The sequence below is a fragment of the Lepidothrix coronata genome, unplaced genomic scaffold (assembly GCF_001604755.1).
Source record: "Lepidothrix coronata isolate B3197 unplaced genomic scaffold, Lepidothrix_coronata-1.0 Scaffold10, whole genome shotgun sequence".
In the NCBI taxonomy this organism is placed as follows: domain Eukaryota; kingdom Metazoa; phylum Chordata; class Aves; order Passeriformes; family Pipridae; genus Lepidothrix; species Lepidothrix coronata.
The window spans coordinates 1554474-1560483 of record NW_016690190.1 but is presented as its reverse complement, the minus strand read 5'-3'; positions in this window follow the sequence as shown (position 1 = coordinate 1560483).

The window sequence follows — 6010 nt, the reverse complement described above, 5'->3', positions numbered from 1 at the left end:
GGGAGGGGAAAGGGAGGTTATCCACAGTAATTGCCAGCAGTATAAAAACTACTGGTTTTTAACTACTCAGCCAGTAAATTCACTACAGTAGCCCATATTTTGTGTCCTGTGTTTGTGTAGCTTGAGACACAGTCTAATCCATTATAGGGACGCTGAAGGGCATCCTGAGAAAGCTTCCTACTTGGCATATTTTTCAGCAAGATTTCAAAAAAAAATCAAATGCATGTCCTTTGGCTGGCCAAAGTAACTGTGGCATCCAAAATCATAAACCCTTCTTTCTGTCATTTCTCTGTAGCTTCTACATGCTTTTGGCCTTTTTTTCCCCCTTTTTTTTCCATTCCTTTTCTTATGTATGTTCACTCTACCTGATGGTAATGGCAAGTAAAAGTGAAACATCAGGTATGCAAAGCAGTGCTCCTCCCAACTTATTGTAACTATTTATTTTGCCTCCTTCTACCCCCTGCTTTTTCTGCTTATGTTGCAATCTTATCCCTTTTTGGTACACAGTCATAATAGTATCACCAGTGTATAGCCACCAGTTCACTGTTTAATCTGTCTGGACTATCAGAGGCTGCCCGGTAGCAAAAGGCACTGGCTAGGGGAAGCAAAGCTCCTGCTTGTCAACAGGAATTCCCAAATTCTCTTCTTCTGGAGCAAAGAGGTGTGTGTAGGGGTGTGGGAGTGTGTGCCCAGTGCCGTTCCAGTAGGAACAGGTAATTGCATCAGAATTGGTTACCTTGGACCATTTCAGAGTCCAAATTGCTAGAGCTTCCCCGTCCTCTTTGAAGTACCAGTTCAGCACACCAAGCACAGGTTCATCCCCCTGCAGTGACATTGCTAACTGTGAATTCCCACTTGGGTTTCAAGTTGTGGTGGCCCCTGTGTGAGCACTTGAGCTTTGAGTCCACCAATCCTGCGCTGGGCTCTTGCTGCAGCATCATTCAACCCCGCTCCTTTCAACCATATGCAGCTATGCACTGATGTCCCACATTGCTTTCACCTAAAACCACACATTTTCCCTCAGAAACACACTCTTTGGTTGCACACACACAAACACACCACATGCATCCATTCCTGGATATGCTGCTCAGCCTAACAGGGCTCTTTGCACTGAAAGTTGGCAGGCTCCCCTGGCCGGCACAACGCAAGTTCAAAGGGCCACGGACTTTGGCTGCTTTTCAAACTGCTCTTTCCTGCCTTTGCCATTAGCCAGTATTTGCAGAGTGGTGGCTTCCCTAGACCTGTGAGTCTTATCTGGGCAGGGATGTCCCTTCCTGTGCAAGGACGCAATCTGTCTTTTCCCTGCTGGTTCAGAATGTCCCAATAGATGTGAGGGAGCAATGGGGAAGGGGGAGAGGGGAGATTTTCTAGTGAAAACAGAAGCTCACGAAACATTCCCAGATTAGGAATCCGTGGGTATCTCAGGCGATTTGTGTGTGAGCATGGCAGGGGGCAGCCCCCCTTTTCGATATCGTGTATGCATTTACCAGAGGTCTCGGGGTGCTGTAGCTCTCCTTTTACTCCCCAGACAGCCTGAACGTCCTCACACCCCAGTCTGCATCGCGGCTGCAAAACCGCCCGGCCATGTCCCCTCTCATTACAGACCCGGGCTGCCCAAAAGGTTAATGCTTTTTAGATGTACCCCATCTATGCCCTCCCCGGAGGATTTCCTCTGGCTCCTTCCCTCCGGGGCGACAGTGGCCGGGAGGTGGCACTGTGTCCTCACGGCAGAGACCGCTGGCGGGAGCGGGGGGACCTCGGCTGTCCCCGCTCCTGCGCTCCCCGGGGAATGAGGAGGATCCGCCTCCCAGGCTGCGGCAGGCATCACCCAAACCCTCTCACCCCCGACGGGGGACAGCCGCCTCGGAGGCGCCGGAAACAAACACGCCCCCCACCCCCAGGTCCCAAAATTTAGCTCTCCAAGAAGTGGCGCTGGGGGGAGGCGGGGGGACAGCCCGGTGTGATTTATCCCCCGGGGCTGTGACGGACGCGGGACTCGTGGCCGCACAATGGGACCACCCGGCGGGGCCGGCGGGCGAAGGGCTCCGCTCCGCGGGCGCGGAGGGCGGTGGGGGCCGGGCGGCAGCACCCGGGGAAACCCGCGGAAGCTGCGGAGAGGCGAGCGGGCCCGGGCCGCGGGGGGAAAAGCTGCCTCGGCCGATAGCTTTTTTTTTTTCTTTTTTTTTTTTTTTTTTTTTTTCCAGCCCTATATGCAAACTGTCACTTCAGGTTAGCACAAGACCTGATGTAGCTCATTAGCATGAGCTGTATCTAATATGCTTAAAACCTCTAATTATTTATTATGCCCTAATTGGCAGCCCAAGAAATGTCTGCAAAGTGATGAGTGTTCATCCCAAGACGCCTTTCGAGGAGAATTCAGCAGTGTCCCTGGTCAAACGTCATTTTTAATTCTTCTTTGGAACACAGGCTTTATTCCTCTTGTAGATGATACAACGCCAAGAAAACTCTAACAATTTGCTATCCCGAGAATCAGCCTCCGTCCACCCTGGGCAGGATGGGCAACAATTACTCACGAATACGGTTTAATGCTCTAAGTTCTTCTTTCCATAAGGGGACGCTTAGGAAGAGGCATAAAAGTTTATCAAGTGTGCAAAAGTGTAAACAGATGCTCCTTGAAAATTACTTACTCGAAGGAACAATCGTCAGGAGAAAATAATTTTCCTGACTTCTGAAACTAACAAAGTTTTGAAAATTATATTCACATAAAAACTGTTTCAAAATAAGTTTACCTCCCTGGGGTCGCCCCTCCTCCCCCGTCCTCCTCCCCCCCTTCTAAGTGCCTTTTTTTTTTCCTTACAAGTCTGTATTATGTTTCTTCGGGCTGCACCAACTATTTATTTATCTTTATTCTTTCTCTCTTTCTTTTCATTCATTATTCTCTCTCCCTCCTTTTTTTTTCCCTTTCCTTGTGTGTGTGGCTTCTCGGTCTGATCTGTAGCTTGTTACCACCCACTGCACGCTCTCTCCTGCAGCCGAGGTGTTTCTATACAAACTTCAGCGTCCAGTTGTCATATTAATTATTACACTGAGTAATGACTGAAATAGTCAAAATAAGGGGAGACTCAAGAGAGCTTTTTCTTGCTGCTCAAAGATTCAGCAAAGAAGCCTTGCAACAAAGCACTAATTGGTCCCCAGAAATACTCTGACAAGGCATGGAAGATAGGTTTCATAAAGCCCAGCAATTGTGAAGGGGGAAAAGATCCTTGAATAGACCCCACGCTTCTTTTCTAAACTCTCTTGCTGAGCAAAAAATGGACTGCTTCTTGAATACTGGACTGATCTTGAATGCTATACCCAGCAGAGAAAAAAATGCACCATTTATTGTAAGTTTTTTTTCCAGCTATTCATGTGTTCTATGTGGAGAATAAGCTGGTTTTGTTTACCATGAAAGACCTTTTACTTTATTTTCACTCTTGGGGGGGAAGCTGGAAAAGGGAGGGGGAGGGCGAGGGGAGGGAGAGAAACACATGTGCCCAAATCCAGACGAGCTGCCTACTGTAACAAAATGGAGTGTAACAAATCCTACAGAAGTCCCGAATGTATCGATTCTTTGAAGATCTATATAGATTAACGACTTTCGTTCTGCTTTTCCAAGACAGCATTTAATCATAACGTAAATGGCCTTTAAAAAAGAAAAGAAGTGGAGGGGGAAAAAAAAAGGCATACCAAAGTTGTTTTTTTTTTTTTAAAAAAAAAAGGCAAGGACTTCAAAAGATCTCATGAGTGTGGCTACGATTTAGGCACACACAAAAGTCACTATAAAATAACAACAGTTCAAGATTAGAAAAAAATAATAATAAAAAAAGAGACAAAAAAAGCCCAATGAAAAGGGGAAGGGCTATTTATCATTATGTTAGAATTAAGAATTTCAAAGTGCAGGTGCAAGACTGTGCATACAAGTGGATGAAGGCGGGGGACCTTGAAACAATATTTATTTCTAAATCTGGCAGCCTCAGACCCCTTACTCTGCACAGTGAGTAGACAGGGGAGCTGGCAAGATTGGTATTACCTCAGACAACTCAGAGGAGCGAGTTTGTTCCCCGGTGGCAATGGATGGAAAAGGACCCTACTTAGCCAAGGGAGGAAAAGGCTCTGCCCCCCATCCTTCCCTACACACAAATATACCTGGAGCCGGGGTAAACAAGCAGGTACAGGACCACAGAGGCAAAACTACTTGGGAGTTACACTTCATGACCTCTGGAACTCGTGGGTTTTGTCTTTTTTAGAGCCCTCTGAGACTAGAGAAGGAGGGACCCAGAAACTCCACTCTCATTCTGCCATTTCAGGGAAAAAGGGCAGGAATGTCCCTACGTGGTGTTTCCACACGGTCTGGAAGTGGGCTGCTCCAGAATAATTACACGGCTTAAACATACATATAGTTTACAGGGCTTCAATTATTTTTCTGTTACCGCTTCCCAAAGTCACAACTTGGAGCTGGCAATGCAACAACTATTTCCAGCGAAGACAATTCTGACGTCAGACAAGGGATGTTGAACAAACCATTCAGAAGACTCGGAACTGAAGAGGGAGATCTTCCTAAACAGAAAATAAAAGCAAACATTTTATCCTGCTTAGACTTGGCTGTCCTGCCTAAGAGAGAATAAAATAATTTGAAACATTTCACATGCAGTTAGACAATAGGCTAAAAGTCAAACTCAGTGGCCAGTGAAGAGGGCTCTAATATAAGCGTGTCAGAGTTTAGACCATATGGAACTACTTCACCTTTCTCATCACACGTGCATTAGAAGATGCCATGTTAAAAAATTACTAAAATACTAGCTAACAGGTGCACATTAAGGTTCTCCTGTATAATGTTGCTGCTTAAACTCATGTGCATCACTGTTTAACTCATGGGCAAAACCAGGGTCAGGGGTCCAGTGGCAGATGAGAAGTGATTTCTACAGCTCTAGGCTGCTGTAATTGAGGTCAGTAGCAAAGCAGGGCTTACTTTTGCACTAATTTCTGTTGAAACCTGAACAGGACTGTGCAGGTCCCCTCCTTCCACACTTTAGAGCTGGTGTGAGCACCAGGGATTAACTCCCCCTATCAGGGACTTCCTAGAGCCATAATGTTACCCATGGTGACACTGTCATATCATGGCTCTGCTCTTGTTACTTGGTTAGAGAGCATACACATCTGAGTTTACAGAATGGAATGAGACAGAGCTGAAGGCAGAAAACATGTTAAAGCTTCCAGAAATACTTGGATATGTGAAAGGCAGGAGGGTAATGAGAGAAGGCCATGCCAGGGTCCTCGCTGCTGCTCGTGCCAAAAGCAGGGCCACCAGCATGCCTCAGTGCTCAGCCTCACTGCGTCTCCCAGGCTGCCTATATTCCTACAGCCCCCAGGGTCGCTGTGACCCCCAAGTCCTGCCAGCCTCAAGCTCTCAGCACCTCAGCCCTGCTTTTCCACACTTGTCCCTTTTCCACATTGGAGCCACAACTGAGACTTCACTTGGAAGAAGGGTTAATGTCCCCTGCATAGGCCAGGTCCATTCTGACTCCCCGGCAAATGCCATTTTCTGCTTGGACCTGCTTCCACTTTGCAGGGTGCCAGGGGAGGGGCAGGGACTCCGTGAGTTCCCCGGGGCCAGCAAGATCCTGGGAATAGGATCTGGTAGTGAAGGGTGAGCTGACTTCACACCTGCTTGCTCTGCCCAGCATATCCATACTTTATGCTGCCCTATGAGACAAACCTCCTCCCTCTCGTGCCGGACCTTGGCAAGGACCATCCACTTGGGACTCGCCCAAGAGGGGTTTGTTCTTTCTCTCCAGACAAGCTCGCCCCGTGGCGCTCAGCATTCCAGAGGGGTAATTCGAGGTGACTTGTCCCGAGAAGCCTGCTCTGCCCTGCTCTGTTCTCAGCCGTCCTCCTCCTAACACCCACACCGGCTCACCCTGTTGCTGGCTAATAGAGCCATCAGCCCGTCCGCGGGGCGTGTGCGGTGCCGGGCACACGCGGCTCCGGCCGCTGGAAGCGGGGGGGACGA